This window comes from Myotis lucifugus, unplaced genomic scaffold (genome assembly GCF_000147115.1).
Source record: "Myotis lucifugus unplaced genomic scaffold, Myoluc2.0 scaffold_623, whole genome shotgun sequence".
In the NCBI taxonomy this organism is placed as follows: domain Eukaryota; kingdom Metazoa; phylum Chordata; class Mammalia; order Chiroptera; family Vespertilionidae; genus Myotis; species Myotis lucifugus.
Genome location: NW_005871671.1, coordinates 1 through 17,933, shown reverse-complemented (window position 1 = coordinate 17,933; position 17,933 = coordinate 1). Strand labels below are relative to the sequence as shown.

Genomic DNA, 17,933 nt, shown 5'->3' with positions numbered 1-17,933 from the left:
TCTCCGTCAGCTCCCGGGAGAACGGTAGGTGTGTGTGTGTGAGTGTGGGTGCGCTCACCCAGAGCCTAGGTGTGTGTGTGTGCGTGTGGGTGCGTGCGTGCCTGTGTGTGTGTGCATGTGTGTGCCTGTGTGCATGCCTGTGCGTGTGTGCGTGTGTGCGTGCATATGTGCATGTGTGTACCTGTGCCTGTGCCATGCATGTGTATGTGTGCACCTGTGCCCTGTCTGCACTCTGTCCTAGTGGGCTTGCTGGGTTTGCTGAAGTGGCCTGTCTGCACTCTGTCCTAGTGGGCTTGCTGGGTTTGCTGAAGTGGCGAATGGAGAGGAGGTAGTGAAGGTCGGTATTCATCCACTAGTAACAGAGCTGGGAATCGCGAGTGGCTTTGGGGGCGGGGGGAGGAAAGTGTTGAAGGGGATGGGACAGCTTTTTCTCGTTACTGGGAAATCTGGGGATGATTTGGTCCAATGACACTGAATGTGAAGTTGCAGAAAAGTATCTTTGTGCTCAGTTTCTGGAAAATGATCAGTATGGGTGTAGATCCCAGCTCACCTGCTTGCCAACTCCATGTGATAATAGTATGAATAGGACATATTTCTCAGGGTTGTTGTGAGCATTCAAGGTGATGATATTTAAAAATTACTCAGCACAGTCTCTCACACAGAGTACCCAATAATTGAACGAAAACACACGACATATACAAAGTTCATTAAAAGGTAACTATTAATTTTGTTGTCATAAAGTACTGTAGCAGTATGATCTCTTAGTGCTACCTACACATTACTGACAGTACTGTTGGTTTCCACAGCATTATGCTTTAAACACGAGAATGGGAAGGACACCAGGGCTCACATTTTAAGTGAAACAAGCAGAAAAAATGCAAATGCCAGCTGTATTGTCATGTCCATACAGCGTCTGAAGTTCAGGTCTAATTAAAGCCACTAAAGCCACCCTCGTCTCTGGCACCATGACTTGGGCGAGTGTTTCCTGGAGGTCCCAGTGAGGGTAATCTTGTTTCCACCAGGAACTTGGTGCAGCTAGAAGCTCCGAGATTCAGCATCTTTATACGGTCGCTCTGTGTTTTGAGGACTCTAGGAAATACTGACCCGCCCCTTAGGAGGGAGGGGTAACACACGTTAGATTTCCCATGCATGCAGAAACATGGTTGAATGTCCAGATCAGTTCTTTAAATGGTTGGTATCGACCTGCCTACCTGGTTCACCGACGGCAGAGAGGTTCCCCAAACAGCCTTTCATAGGGTCTGTCACTTTTGAGCAGCTTAGAGAAGACATCTGGAGTGCATTCCACTGTCTCCTTTTTGCATTATTTTTTAAAGTTTTTTTAAATTGAATTATAATGCATAAACAATAAAATATGTACAGAGCACTTATTCTAAAAGTACAATTCAACGTATAGGGTGGGGCAAAAGAAAGTTTACAGTTGTGAGTATGCAAAACACACAGTTTATTCTTGTACTATTATTTATTAATTAGTATATTATCTTCTATAAAATAACTGTAAACCTACGTTTGCCCTTCCATGCATTATTATACATGTACATTCTACCCACTACCTAGATGAAGATACAGAACATTTTAGCATTGTGGTAGGTTCCCTCATACCCTTCTCAGTCAATACTCACCGGGGATAACCACTTAGCTGACTGCCATCACCATTGATGGGCTTTTGTCTATTCTTGAATTTCATAAAAATAGAGTAATACAGAATGTACATGTTTGTGGACTTATCTCACTGCACACAATGCTCAGGAGAAGTAGTTTGGCTCTTTTTTTATCACTGTGCTTCTGTTGGTGGACAGGTGGGGTGCTCCGAGTCCTGGTTCATGTGAACTTGGACCCCTTGACCATGGCGCATGGTGGATGTGTGCTCTCAGTCTCTGTGGTCTACACTGAGAAGTGGATTTCTGAGTCACCTACACTCTTTCTTAATGCGCCCTTCATTATTTTGTCCAGATTCTCCAAATACTCTGGATGCCCTCTTCAACATCATGATGGAGCATTCTCAGAGTACGAGTATGACATCCTCGTCTTTGATGCTTTGGTAAGGGAGAGGATGGGTTTGTGGCATAGACATCAATGTGTGTCTCACTGAGAGAACCCTGAGAACGTCTAGCTCTTGTGGCCCTTTTCATGACTCTTTTGGAGGAATTGTCACATTAGGCAACCAGGCCAATGAATGAGCTGCTGTTCCCTTTCATTAGCTTGGAGTGGATGCCTGGGCAGAATGCGTGAAAGGGGAATCTTCAATGTTGATGTCAGAGTGGCACTGGGTGAAGTACATGAAGCTGGATACCATGAGTAACCGAGTTGGCTTTCCATGAATGCAGGGAGCTGGTCTCTGGTCAGGTTGTGAAGGACCCACAGTGTATCTTAACTATCCTTTCCCTTCTTTTTCTTCATAGTTCCAACTCACCAGAGCACTACGCTCACTCTTTCTACCCAGACCTTTCATGGGGGTATGCCATCCAGATCTTTCTCCTTTCCCTCTTTCCAAATGGTCTCTTCCTTCTCTTGCTGTCCTAATTCACGTTCCTCAGTGTCATGTCAAATAAACATAAGAAACATTTGAATTAGGGGATATCAGTGACCAGCAGAGTGTTAATGTGTTAATCCCTTATGTCAGTGACATTTATGTTTATGAAGAGGTTGCTTGGAGACAACTGTGACTTAGAGCTTCCAAGAGGGCCTGGAAAGCTAGCTCGAAGGAAAGATGTTCTCTGACAAAAGATCCTTTGTTCAACCACTTAGGGAAGTGCTGAACATTGCATGGCCTCTCGGAGAGTCATGATGCACATAGATATATTAAAGACTCTGATAAGTCCTGCAATAAAGAAGGCAGTCTAAGGATGACAACCTGAGATTTCCCAAACTTATCTCACCAAGAAACCTATGTATCTTTTATAATGCTCTGTAGCACACTGCATGAAACACTTTTTAATGAAAAGGACTAAAGATATATTAGCGAGCTAATTCCTGGGTAAAAATTTTTGCTAGGGGTTCGGTTATGCCATGTGACTATGGCTTCCTGCCCTAGGTCTGTCCAAACACTGATTCTTTGTCTTTGCCTTAGATTGCTGACTGGAAATTCCAGCATTTCAACACCGTTCTGGAGGCTTACGTTCTGGAGGCTTACATTCAACAGCATTACAAGCAAGTGACTGTGTGCCTCCTGCTTGCCCTGCCAGGATGCCTGTGTGCCTCCTGCTTGCCCTGCCAGGATGCCTAGGGCACAGTGTGAGTTCTCCCTTTTTTGAGAAAATCCAATTTGTTCCTGAATACAGTGGCAGAAGTACAATAGGCAAACCCATCGGTTGAGGTGCATGGAAGTCTTCCTTGCAGAAGTACATGGAAGTCTTCCTTCCTTTCATTTCTGCCTTTCATTTCCTTTCCATTCCTTTCCTTTCCTACTATCAGTAGCTACTTGTGATAAACATTGGGATTCAAAGGCTACAATTCCTTTTGTGATAAACATTGGGATTCAAAGGCTACAGAGGAGACAGGCACATGCTCATTGGATCACTATAGTTTGGGTATAGACAACTGAGGGTCACAGAAGGGAGATGATGCTGGGAGGTTGGTGGAAGCCAGTTTGTGTAGGGGCCTTGGAAGGAGATCAAGTAGTTTGAAGTCTGCCTTGCCGGAAATGAAGAAACATGGAAAGTTCCTAATCAAGGGAGTTCCATGATATAACAAGAACATTTTCAGCAGGAAAAAAAGCTGAAAAAGACATTATCACCGCCATTATTCCCAATCATATTCTAATTGTGACTAGTTTTTCTAGTCAAAGATTTTCCTTCCTCACTAGTTTTTTTTTCTGGCTTTTTAGAGGCAGGAAATAATTATTCACTCTCTGTATTAAATATAATTTTAAGCAGAGTTATTTTTGTGGTTGTAAATGAGTAAGCTTGGCTGTACCACCACCTTTAACCTTTGATTGAAAGCCTTATAATTTACTGAGCAAAGGAATTACCATGCCGTGGGTTGGGAAGCAACGTATTTTGAAAATATAATCCCTTACTCAGGAAACTGATGACGGTGCTGAAGACTTACTTGGATACCTCCAGCAGAGGGGAGCAATGCGAGCCGATCCTCAGAACCCTCAAAGCTTTGGAATACGTGTTCAAGTTCATCGTTCGGTCGAGGACATTGTTTTCTCAGTGAGTACTTGCTCTGTGAGGGTGATTGATTGGCTTTGCAATTCTCTGGGATACAACATTGTGCACGGGAGACACTCTCTTACAAAATGACCACCAGCCTCCCATCAAATACAAATCAAAAACCCAACACAGAGAGTTAGGAATAGGTAATAATTGTTCCTTGTAAGTTTATTTGGGAATAGAAGAAATCTTAGCATGTTGTAGAGTCATGCTCCATCCAATGAACACAATTGGTGATTTGAGGCTCTTCAGCGCTTCATATGATCAGGTTGGTTGTGTGTGATGGGATACAAGAGGAAAACATACTGGGAATGTATTGTCCAGATTCTTAACAGTTCAAATGAAGAACATTCAACTCAAACTGACTTATGGAGAAATAGGACTTTATTATATTTCACATTATTGGAAATGCCAGCCTCAGGCATGGCTGGATCCAGATGCTTAATGTCATTGGGGTAGTCTCTAGACATTATGACATAGGGGATCTGAACATGTAAAGTCAGAGACAGTGTTCACCTGTTTTCCAAAGGTGGCTGCACTATCTTACATCTCCACCAGCAATATATATGTGAGTCGGTGGACCCACATTCTCTTTAGCTCTGGGTGTTGTCCTATTTCTTCAGTTTTGCCCCTCCCCCCCCAAAAGACTGTAGAATGTCATTCCTCTTTAAGTTACATTCACTTGACCACCAGTGATGCTGAAGATCTTTTCTTATATTTCTTTGCCACTTGCATTTCATGTATGTGGCATATCTGTCCATTCTTTTGTGCATTTTTCCATTGGTTTGGTGTATTTCTCTTACTGATTTGCAGGATGTTTTATATTCTCCTCATGCTCATCTTTTGCTGGTGTATGTATTACAAATATCTTCTCCCTATTTCTACACTTATAACTTCTTTTTTTTACTTAAGATATAGTTTTCCGACAGAAGTTTTTATTTTTAATACAAGTTTATCAATCATTTTCATTGTCAAATTTTTTGTGTCTTGTTTAAGAAATCTTTCTCAACCCCAAAGTCGAAAAGATTTTCATTTATATTTTTACTAAGAATTTTATATTTTTAATAGTCATAAATCAATCTATAGCACTTACATTTATACAAAACATATATGGTGTGAGGTAGGAATCTGATTTTGTCTTTCCTTCCATTTCAAGTATGGGGCAGTCTCTCTCTTCTCCATGCCAGTGTCATTTTGCATTTCCAGGACATTGCTCTTCCCTGGAGACTTGAGGGCAGGGATTCCATCCCTGGTCCCAGAGTGCATGCGGTTCCTCTGTGCTAGGTGAAAGCTGAAGGGGGGCGGCCAGCCACCTCCCTGCTGAGGCATGCTCACTGCACTCATGGTGTTTGAGCTGCGGTTAATATATCAATACTTGCTCGGGAGGGTATTTGGCTCGGAACAGGTCCCTGAGACGCCGGCAGATCATTTCTTCCCTGTAGCAGTCTTCGACGGAGGGGTTGCTGGTTGCTAGCTGCTGACACGAGGCAGTGGGAAAAAAAGCCCTGCTTCTCCCACGAGCACTTGAGTCTCAGACTTGGCACGGTATGACGTTGTCAGTGCCTGGTGCGGTCCCCATCACTCACTGTTGACCTGAGTTGCTCACTCACTCCACCTCCTCTAGAATTTGCTCCTATTCCCACCCCTCAGCGGGAAGCCCCTGGAGGTCAGGCTAGTGCTAGGAGGGGTGGAGCTTGGTAGCTGAGAGCATGGGCCCAGGCTGCTGGGATGAGCCCTACTCTCTGGCTAGAGGCACACCCTGAGCAGGCTCCCTGCCCTCTCAGGGCCCCAGACATCCCTCTGGGAGGGAGGAGGAGGAGGACAGAAGAGCTGTAAGGATTAAACAACGTCATACACGCAAAGCAGTTAGCAAAACGCCTTGTGCGCAGTAAATTCGCAGTAAAGGTTGGCTGTTAATCATTGTTTTCATCCTTCAATAAATATCTGGTGACTCTTGGATCCTATCACATGCCCCAAGTTCTCAAGGACGGGACTGCGCCCCTGATTTCTTCTATAGTTCTCTGTCTCTCTTCTAACAGGGGGGCAACGAGGGGGGGGGCGTGGGAGGGGGGGCGGGGAGCCTCAGGAAAGGCTCCCTAAAATCTGCACTGCGTTGCAGAAAAAACTGATCTCCCTCTTTCCGCAGGGTGTTCATCTAAGTGTGCTACATCAGAGGCTGGGTCCGGGACAGGGCTCATCGGTGAAAATGCAGGACGACGCTTCTGTCTGTGATCTGGTTGGGAAGCAGCTTTGCGGACTAGAGGCAGGCAGCAGTTCTAAGTGATCAATCGATCAGTTGTGAACAATGTGTTCCTTAGAATACTATCGAAGCTTTCAAATGGTTAGTTTAAAAATTAGAACAATTCCCCCCCATCATGGTGTCACGTAGGGCCCTTTCCACCTGGAGCATTCTCTTGACTTGCAAGCCAGGGACTGCATAACAGCTGGGGTCCCAGCTTTGGCGTAGCCCTGGGTATGCCCATGCAAGTGTGTTATGCATGAGGGCATTCAACAGCAAGTGTGGAGCCACGTGGGTTGGGAGGGGGAGGGGCATCTCTGCAGTTCACGGGACAAGACTAAGGCGCACAGGTCAGGACAGAGCAGCCACAGTACAGGAACCTCGGCTCCAGGCTCTGCTGTAAGCACTTGATGTGCACGCCCTCATTTAATCTTGTCAGCGATCCTGAGAGGCAGGTGTCTTAGCTCATGTTCCCTAGAAGCAGAGCCGGAGCTTTGCAAGCAACTGGATGAGGAAGTGCCGCAGGAGAAAACCTTCAGGAAGTGAGGGAAGCAGGGCTAAGGACAGAGGAGGGAGCCAAACAAAGACGTAGCTGCAAAAAGCTAGCCTCAGCCCTGTTAGGTCGGAGAGAGCCCAGGATTGGATACATGCAGACATGTGATGAGACAATGGACTCCCCTGGAATTTCTCACAGATCAACGTGCCAGACACAGATACCGGCTTCTCCCTGAATCCACATACCCCACACAGATGCTGACTCATTCCTGAATACCTTGCTGACCCCCTTGCAGCTGAAGCTTCCTCAACTGAATACCTCAGCTCATGTCCCCGCCCCTCACCCAACCGCAGTATTAAAAAAGCGCCCCCCTCCCTATTGGCGTGAATCCACGTGCCCTGTCTTTGGGGGTACGTGGGTCTCCCGGGGACGCAGAATAAACTTTCCTTTCCTTTCTTTTCTGATTCACTGGACTCTATTTCTTGCGCCGCTCCTGATCCACCTAACCTAACAAGCCCCATCCATGGGAATACTGGCATGTGAATGGCACCACAGACCTGTTCTCACCAGTGGCAGCGGGGCTGGGCTTCTGTTCTCTTGTGTCAATCAGTCATTGGCCATCAGTCACACCTCCCGGGAGAAGATGGGGCATAACTTCCCATGCCTTTCTGGGAGAGGAACTCCCCTATTCCAAGGCAGCCTTGAGCTATGAGCACCCAAACCTCATGGCATCTGAGGACTGTAAGGGAGGATTGGGTGGGACACCAACAGCCTCCATTGTACAATTCATAGACCCATTTTACAGTGAGGCCTACAGTGTTTTATGTAATCTGAGAGTGGTGTCTTAGCAGGGCCTGAGCTTTTGCATATGATTGGCTGTATAGAGCCAGGAGTCAAACCCAGGTGTCTATCTCTAGTGCCTTTGGTCTGTGCCCCAGTCAAGGGCCAAATAAGAGCAAGTAAACCAGAGCTAGAGGAGACATGAGCTCAGGAGGCCTGGAAACAAAGTTAAAGGTCATGAGAGGAGCCCAAGGGGCAAGATCATAATTTAGGCTTCTGTGGTGTAACCAACTCATCCCACTGTGCCCAGGACTTGCCCCATTAGTGAGAGGAAGCAAGCCAGAAAAAGCCCCTGGCAGGAGGGTATCCTGGCCGGGAGCTGAGCAGAGAGGGTGGTCTGAGATCCAGGGTGGGCTAATGAGAGGCAGTTACCAGCCCCCTGAGGCCTCCTCGGGGAGCCTGCCAGAAATAGATACCCTCCTCCAGCAGAAATAGATACCCTCCTCTTTTGCTGTGTGTGCACGGAGGGTGGGAAGGGGGGAGAGAGAGAGAGAGAGAGGGGGCAGAGAGAGGGTGGGAAGGGGGCAGAGAGAGAGAGAGAGAGAGAGAGGGAACGTTTGTTTCAGTCCAATGAGTAAATCGCCCATCCACAGATAGGGCTGGGCTAGGTGAGATGGGCTCCTGAGCTAGGGCTGGGCTAGGTGAGATGGGCTCCTGAGCTCTGTAAAGGTCTGGATAAAATAAACATATGTATATGTGTACATAGACATGTACTCATGCATGTCCACACACACACCTTCTAGCCAGAAAAATAAATGTGATCTCTACCCTCTAGATCAGCGGTTCTCAACCTGTGGGTAGCGACCCCTTTGGCGGTCGAACGACCCTTTCACAGGGGTCGCCTAAGACCATCCTGCATATCAGATATTTACATGACGATTCATAACAGTAGCAACATGACAGTTATGAAGTAGCAACGAAAATAATTTTATGGTTGGGTCACAACATGAGGAACTGTATTTAAAGGGCCAGAAGGTTGAGAACCACTGCCATAGATGCTTAGAGTTTTATGAGAGAGGTAGACATTAAAGAAATAAAAACACAAACTGACACATGAAATTTTAGTAGAGTGTGACCGATGCTGTGGGGGATGCAAGCCCAGAGCTCTAGTAGAGACCTGCTGGGGCAGGGGCAGGGCAGGGCTTACTTTTTATGGTCAGAAAGGTCTCCCTGAGGATGCAAAATGTAGTCAAGAGAATCAGCCAACTACAGAGGGGTGGGTGTTGGAGGGCAGGAGATGGAGGAGTGGAGGAGGAGTGTTTTGAGCAAAGGGAGCAGCAAGGATAAAGACATTGGGTCAAAGAAGACTTGAACCTGAACGGAAAGAAAGCCAGTGTGGCTGGAGCACAGGGCCGGGAGAGGCCTGAGCCGGTCACAAAGCGGCATAGGAGCCCATTGGGCTTCATTCCCAGGTCAGTGGGAGCCACTGGAAGATCTTAACACAGGTGTGTGACACGATCTGATTTATGGCTTAAAATGTCCTCTTGGCTACTCTGTGTAGAGGCGATGGAGGGGCAAGTGTGGAAAGAGAGGGGTCAGGTTGTTGTTTTTTTTGTCTGCAAAGCCTCTGGAGGGAGACCAGTGGATCTGCCTTCACGGTGGCCCAGAGCTTTGCACACTTAGAGAGACTGCATTATTAATGAAACATTTGCATCTGAGAAAACAATAAAACAGGCTGCTACATGTAAAAATCAAGTGACCCAATTTGTTTTAGCAGCTTGCGCTCTAGTACAGCAATTTGTTTGGCACATACACGGGACTCCATCTGAGCATCCTGCCTGATAATGCAGAGGCAAATAAAATGGTAAAACAATAATTAATACAAAGAAAGGATCACATCTAGCATCAGGGCTTCCTAAAGTTTTATCACTATGATGATAAAAAAAGGGAAGATTTTACGGGCTATATAAGGTATGTAAAGCCCACAAAACACTTTCTTACATTTTGAGAAACTTTTGAAATATAACATTATCTTTTAAATACAAATAACTAACATTTCTTATTACTGTACATTTGAACCTTACTCGTATAGTTGATCATTTCATAACCAAAGGACTTTAAAGATTATTGACATTGTACACCCTTTGAAATATTTTATAGCTTGGGAAAATTAATAGGGCAACATGTTGCCAGATTTGTTTTCAGGAAATAAATAAACCTGTTAAAACATAATAAAATATTAGAAAAACGTAAGTTTTAAAACCTGAAGATCATCCAGCGTGGCTCTTTCTTTAAAAGAACTTAATACATGGAAGTCTGCATTTATCCAAAATGAACATTTACTTTAGCCAAGGATTCTCCCGACTTTCTTCGATAGGGTTATTTATATACCCAGTTCCCTAGTACAATTCTGCTTGAATTACAGAAACTACATCAATACATAAATTCTCAATGAAGAAATAATGATACAAGTGAGGGACACATATTGTCATAGGTGAATGAAGCAATTAAAATTTCAGAGGGTAGCAAATACCCCAAACTACCTATTTGATGTACTTTTAATTTGTTTTGTGTAAACTGATTAATACATTTCAGCATTTTTCACTGAAGATTAAGAATAGTTATTTCTTTTACAAGTTACTTGACTTTGATCCCTCAAAGAAAGTTTATAGAACCTCCCATATAAATCAATGAGTTGCATTTTTCATCCATTCATCAAACTTGACTTTAGTGCTTAACATGTCCCAAGCACTATGACACTTGCTGGGAGAAACCACAGTGAGTAAAACTTATATAGGCCTTTTATCCTCAAAGAGCCTATCGTTCAGTGAGGGAGGCAAACATAAATTAAACAAATTACTACAATCTATTGTAATGTTCCAAAAGCTAAGCACAGGGTGCTATGAACTGTATATAGAAGACTTGCCCCAGGCTAAGGCATCAGAAAAGGGGTCCCAGAGGGAGTGATATTTGAGCTGAGACAATGCTCGTAATATTAGCCACCATTTACTGACATTTAAAAAGTATTAGCTCATTAAACCACACAATGGCCTATTGAATTAGATACTTTATCTCATTTTGTCCTTGAGAAAACTGAAGCTAAGATAACCACAACTAGGAAGTAACAGAGCCTGCAATTGAATCCAGATGCTAACTCCAGAACACACATTGTATTCTTAACCATCAGTCATAGGCCCTCTCCAAAGAAAAGGATGAGACAGAGCATAGTAGTCTGCTCAGGAACAAAATACTTAAGAAACATAAAGTTGATTTCTCACAGTTCTGGAGGCTGGGAAGTCAGTTTCTGGTGAGGGCTCTCTTCCTGGCTTGCAGATGTTGCTGTCTCACTGTGTGTTCACATGGCCTTTCTTCTGTGCTGCACAGAGAAAGGAAGATCTCTCCCTCCCTCTCCCCCATTTCTTATAAGGTTACCAATCCTATTGAATTAGGGCTCCACCCTTATGACCCTATTTAATTGCAATTACTTCTTAAATCCCTTATCTTCAGATACAGTCAATTGGGTATTAGGGCTTCATCATATGAATTTGGGGGTGGGGGACACAATTCTGTCTATAGCATAGAGTAAACTAGTAACTAGTAGGAGGAAAGTATTCCAGATGACAGATAACTATGATATCACATGACTAAGAGTGTCGATTATAACAGATATGTGTGTTTGGCCACTCTTCTAGCTGAAACTAACCATCTCTACCAACAGAATCTAATTTCTGTAACAAAGACCCTCCCTTCAGATAAAATATTTGCAAATACTGTCACCTAGTGGTAACAGGCAGGAGGTAGCTTATGGGTGAGTATTACTGAACAGGTATATTCAGCTGCTTACCTGGGGGTGCTGATATTTATCAATCTCCCCCTTTTATTAAATTTTTAGACAGAGGAGAAGGGGGCAGGGAGAGAAAGAGAGGAGAAGGGGGGAGAGAGAGAGAGAGAGAAAGAGAGAGAGAGAGAGAGAGAGAGAGAGAGAGAGAGAAAGAGACACATCCATTGGTTGCCTCATGCATGTACCCAGTCTGGTACCCAGACTGGGGATGGAACCCACAACTGAGGTACATGCCCTTGACTGGGAATTAAACCTGTGGCCGATGCCCTGACCACTGAGCAACTGGTCAGGGCTCAATCTCCCCTTACTGTGTGTGCTCCCAAGGTGTTTTTCCTAGGAATAACATTCAAAAAACTAAACAGAAGGAAGGTTTACAACATCAAGGTATTTACTCACACACACACACACACACACACACAAGTAGTGTGACAGTTTCAAGCTCTCAGAGAAAGAACAGGAGCCTAAGTTTAATCCCATCTCATTTTGAGTCAGACCAGATAAATTTGGGCCAACATAAGAGTAAGTAATATAGATCATCAGTGAATATGTTTTATTCAGCAGTGTAGATATGAGTCACTGTACAGGATAAAGAGCCTCAACTAGTTGAGGTAATGTCAGAAAATAAAAGAAATGTGTAATGGGCACTGGAACATAGGAAAGTCATAAATAGCAACTAAAGTCTTGTGAATAGCTGAAAAAATTAGGACGCTAGTATTTTTATATGCATATATACCAAACTAACTAGAGGGGGTACTATTCTTGGCAAGTAAAAATCATAACTAATATGAATGTTCAGTCTTAACTCTAAATGGTTAGGTGGTAAAATCACCTGAAGAAGTTGGCTTAACAGGACATAATGGGAATGTGAAGTGGTGCCATGAGAGGGATTACATACAAGCTATTTGGATCCTTACTTTCCTTCATTATATACATTAGGCTCCCTCATTTAGGATAAACCTTCCTTCTGGTTCAACCAGGGCATTATTCTCAGAGGAGCCATCACTAGATCCTACCTCTGGAAATTAGCAACTTTCAGTGTTAGCCTCATAAAATCCTAAATGTAGAATAAGTACTTGACAGGTTAATCCGTCCACTATAAACCAGACATGGATATTATTGGATGTATTGCTTAAAATTCTTTATGTTGCAAGTAATACAAAAACTCAAATTGAGTCCATTTGAGTTCAAACTAAACGGTTCAGAGATAACTCGAGCTTCAAGAGTTGCCTCATGTAGGGCCCAAACAACATGACCAGAACTCTTTTCTTCCTCTCTATCAGCTCTGCTTTTGATTCTATTTCAAGCAGTCTTAAGTTTCATGGACCCAAGATGGCAGCTGGAAACTCTGGGTTGAGAAGTTTAAGTACAGAAGGGGTTAACAAAATCCATTTTCCCAGCAGTCCCAGTGAATATTTCATTTTATTTCACTGACGTGGATTCAGTGACATGTACATCTCTGAAGCAATTATTATAACTAGAGAGATGGGATACCCTGAAGTTGAAGGGTGGGATCAATTTTAAACAACCCATATGGCTAAAAATGGAGGGAAAGATGAATTACCCAAAGAATAATCAGTATGCTTTTGATTCTTAATAATATTGTATTATACACATGAATAGATCTTAAGCATTCTCAAAGGTAGCACAAGAAATATGTGTTAATAATTTCACAATATAGAGGTCTAGCAAATCAGCACACTGTACAGTTTAAATATATATAACTACAGGCCCGGTGCATGAAAATTGTGCACTTGCGAAGGTCCCTCAGCCCGGCCTGTGCCCTCTCCCAGTCCAGGAGCCCTTGGAGGATGTCTGACTGTTTGTGAGCCCAGCTCAGGGCTTCTGGCTGAGTGGCACTCCCCTCTGGGAGCCCACTGACCACCAGGGGGCAGCTTCTGCATTGAGCATTCGCCCCCTGGTGATCAGTGTGCATCATAGCGACTGGTTGTTCCACTGTCTGATTTAAATATTAGCCTTTTATTTTATAGGATTCTATTTATCAATTATACTTCAATAAAACTGGAATAAAGAATGATTTTGGCAGAAAAAGGAAGAGGGAATTGATGCTGGGAAATTAGCTAGTGAACGTCCACAATATCAGAATGGTGCACCTTTGAGTGAGGCCTGTACCTATTCAGGGTGAAAAGGAGTATAGCAAAGGGGCTCATGAAGAGTTGAACCGGTGCTATAGGTAGCAGAGCCAGGAGAGACTGCAGACTGGGCTGTCGTTGTCGATACTACTATTAAATAGCTGAGACTGCCTCCTGGTATAATTATTCAATTTGGAATCAAATTATCACACAAGGGGTTGTGATAATTCAATTTCTGATGTCTTCTCAGATGGCTCTTCTGTTCCTATTGTCAGATCATTCTCCTTCTGTTCCATGAATTAGTACAATCACTAAAGTTCTGTTCCTATTGTCAGATCATTCAGCATCTCCTCCCCTCCTCTTCTATCCTTCTCCCCTTTCATCTCCTCCTCCTCCTCCTTTTCATCTTCTTCTCCTCCTCCTCCTCCTCCTCCCCTTCTTCTTCTTCTTTCTCTTTCTCTCTCTCTCTCTCTCTCTCTCTCTCTCTCTCTCTCTCTCTCTCCAGGTTTCACATACTGCAAACTTCATCTCCATCCTATGAATCATGAAAATTTGTAAATTAATGTAGTTCTTATTTGCAAACACTGTGTCTCAGAGTCCTGGCCTTATTCTTGCTTGATCACAAAAAGACTAGCTTGGAACTTTACGTAATAATATGAAGGAACAAGAAAGTCTACACCATATTCTGAGTAAGGGTTTATTGTTCGGTAAATGTCCCTTCCACTAAATTCTAAGTTGCCTGGGGACAGAGACTATACACCTGTGGTACCAAAATCAAACTTAATGAACAAGTTCATGTCAAAATATACACAGCTTTCAGTATAATAAAACACTCCCTGAAAATCCTCTCATTGCATTAGAACAGTCATAGTGAAGAAATGATGGCCAGTTTACAATAGCAGTCTATCCCAGTTTTGAACAGCTGTACTATTAGGAATTGTACTGGGGGGGTATGTGTGTAGGGGGGTGTAGATTCCCAGCATCAAAATGCCTGTGTGAGGAGACAAAAGTCACATCTCTCATCATGTAAACGAATAATGACAGATATGTTTTCCCCCTTCCCCCTTGATCTTTGACATTTAGTGCATGGTATGTGAACCTGCAGCTGAACCTGCAGCTAGAATTATTTATTTTTTTGATTTCTTTTATTTATTTTTTTTATTTTTTTATTTATTTATTTATTTATTATTTATTTTATTTATTTATTTATTATTGCATATGTGTCCTTTTTTTTCGCCCCGCCCTTGACAATACCCCGGCTTCCCCTACCCCCCAGTGTCTTCTGTCCATTGGTTATGCTCATATGCATGCATACAAGCCCTTCAGTTGATCTCTTAACCCCCTTCCTCCTGCCCCCCAACCCTCCCCGGCCTTCCCGCTGCAGTTTGACAATCTGTGTGAGGCAGCTCTGCCTCTGTATCTATTATTGTTCAAAAGTTTATAATGGTCTCTATTATCCATGAATGAGTGAGATCATGTGGTATTTTTCCTTCATTGACTGGCTTATTTCACTTAGCATAATGCTCTCCAGCTCCATCCATGCTGTTGCCAATGGCAAGAGTACCTTCTTTCTTACAGCAGCATAGTATTCCATCGTGTAGATGTACCACAGTTTTCTAATCCATTCATCTACTGATGGGCATTTAGGCTGTTTCCAGATCTTAGCTATGGTGAATTGTGCTGCTATGAACATATAGGTGCATATATCTTTTCTGATTGGTGTTTCTGGTTTCTTGGGATAAATTCCTAGAAGTGGGATCACAGGGTCAAATGGGAGTTCCATTTCCAGTTTTTTGAGGAAACTCCATACTGTCTTCCATAGTGGCTGCACCAGTCTACATTCCCACCAGCAGTGCACAAGTGTTCCTTTTTCTCCACATCCTCTCCAGCACTTGTTGTTTGTTGATTTGTTGATGATAGCCATTCTGACAGGTGTGAGATGGTACCTCATTGTTGTTTTGATTTGCATTTCTCGGATGATTAGTGACTTTGAGCATGTTTTTATATGTCTCTTGGCTTTCTGAATGTCCTCTTTTGAAAGGTGTCTATTTAGATCCTTTGCCCATTTTTTGATTGGATTGTTTATCTTCTTTTTGTTAAGTTGTGTGAGTTCCCTATAAATTTTGGAGATTAAGCCCTTATCAGATATGACGTTGGCAAATATGTTTTCCCACGAGGTGGGTTTTCTTGTTGTTTTGTTGATGGTTTCTTTTGTTGTGCAGAAGCTTTTTATTTTGATGTAGTCCCATTTGTTCATTTTCTCTTTAGTTTCAACTGCTCTAGGAGCTGTATCAGTGAAGAAATTGCTTCGGCATATGTCTGAGATTTTGTTGCCCTTGGATTCTTCTAGAATTTTTAGGGTTTCCTGTCGTACATTTAAGTCCTTTATCCATTTTGAGTTTATTTTTGTGTATGGTGTAAGTTGGTGGTCTAGTTTCATTTTCTTGCATATATCTGTCCAATTTTCCCAACACCATTTATTGAAGAGACTATCTTGGCTGCATTGTATGTTCTTGCCTCCTTTGTCAAATATTAATTGAGCATATTGGTTCGGGCCGATTTCTGGGGTCTCTATTCTATTCCATTGATCTATATGACTGTTCTTGTGCCAGTACTAGATTTTTTTAATACATAGACTAATTGCTTGTCCTTTTATTTTTTAAAAATTATTTTTATTTTTCAATTACAGTTGACATTCAATATTATATGAGTTTCAGGTTTACAGTGTATCTTACAGCAATTTACCCAAACAAGCAGGGACCATCTAGAATTCATTGCACTTGTGACATCGAGTGTCCAGTGGTGGTAGTGGCTGTACTCCGTCCAGACGGTTCCTAAAAATGACCTTAATTATGATACAGTAGCTTGTATGGCTTTGCTAATTACCCCTTGAATGCAGTCAACCCAGATCTATCCTTTACGGTCTGGCCTAGCTCCATCAGAAATAGAAGTCTGCAAAGGAATCTGAGAAGAGGAAAAGGGGCGGGATGAGGCATCCCAAGACCTAAGGGGAAACTCACTGAGAGCAATCAACTCATGGGCTCAAAACCCTGTGATCCATGGAGCAGCGGCAGCTGCTAGGACTCAGACGTGCTCATTTAAATGTTGGCTATTAGTATTTCTGATTACTTAAACTTTTTGGAATAATGAATAGGCATCAGATTTACAAAACATAAACCCATCCTTTCAACACGCACGCAAGAGCTTGGACCCTTGCAGCCGACTGCATTGGTTCACATTCTGATGCTACCGCTGGGCCAAGACACTTCTCTTCTCGGGGCTTTGTGTTCCTCTGTCGACAAAGGGAGGACAATAGCACGTACCTCAGGAGGCTTAACTTAGACAATCCGTGCAAACGGTAGCTGGGGAAGGCTCAAGGGTGAACGCCATTAGAACAGCCCTCAGTCTGTCCTACAGAGATGCTGTGATTCTGTCCCAAGATGCTTTCAGGCAGGCTCTACAGGTTTAGAGTCCTGGGACCTCAGGACCAGAAGGAAGGGCCCCCAGAGCACATGCGGTCGACCCGCCGGCGGGTGCAGGAGGCCGGCCCACCTCAGAATTGCCCGCGGCTTCGCCTTCCAGCGGCACTGTCTCTCCAGAAGGTACTGCCTTTAAAAAACAAAACGAAACAAAACAAAAAACAACACAGCCACGGCAAGAAGCCCCCTGTGGACACCCGGGAAACCAACTCTGAGCAAAGTTGAGGAGAGGAAGCCCTCTCCTCAGCACCGACTCCGAGCTCTCCGCTCTCGCTAGCACCTGCGCAGGCGCAGTAAGTGGGCGGAGCTGACGCGCGGCTGGGGCTAAACTTCCCGTGAGAAGTGCGCGTTCTCGCGGGAACTGCATTCAAAAAGCCGCGGCGCTTAGCCGGAAGGTAGGTGTGCGCGTCGGCTAATGTTTCTGTGGCAGGAAGAGTTACCCTCAGAAGCCTGGGCGCTGTGAACTCGCCGCGAGCCGCCGCCGGCAGCAGCTGGGGAAGGGGTGCTGGAGGTAGGGGCAAAGGGCCTGGAGGGAAGTGCGTGTGGCGAGGAGCGGTGGGGAGCGGCGCTGAAGGGCTCCTGCGGGGAAGAGAGGGCCCTCGGAAACCTGGGGCCTGGATCTCGGCCGAGGGCGTAGGCCGTAACGGCTTCTCCCGCGGAACCCTGAGTCCTTGTCCACAGGGTTCCGAGTCGGTTTCAGTTTTCCGTTGGGCCGCCTCGACGCCCCCCCGGGGATGCTGCCTGGACTTGGAAGGCCTGGGAGGCCGCCGGGGCCTCCGAAAGATAACAGACACGAGACCTGCGCTGTCCGGGATGAGAAATGCTGTAAATGT

General features: G+C 44.2%; 1 long non-coding RNA gene across 1 annotated transcript; it reads left to right on the top strand.

Annotated features, from left to right (window-relative positions):
- Positions 1 to 2,022: 2,022 nt before the first annotated feature.
- On the top strand, positions 2,023 to 7,192 carry LOC111823694. The gene is made up of 3 exons (XR_002826769.1): positions 2,023 to 2,059; positions 4,041 to 4,175; positions 6,322 to 7,192. It is a non-coding gene; the product is annotated as an uncharacterized LOC111823694 (long non-coding RNA).
- Positions 7,193 to 17,933: the final 10,741 nt, after the last annotated feature.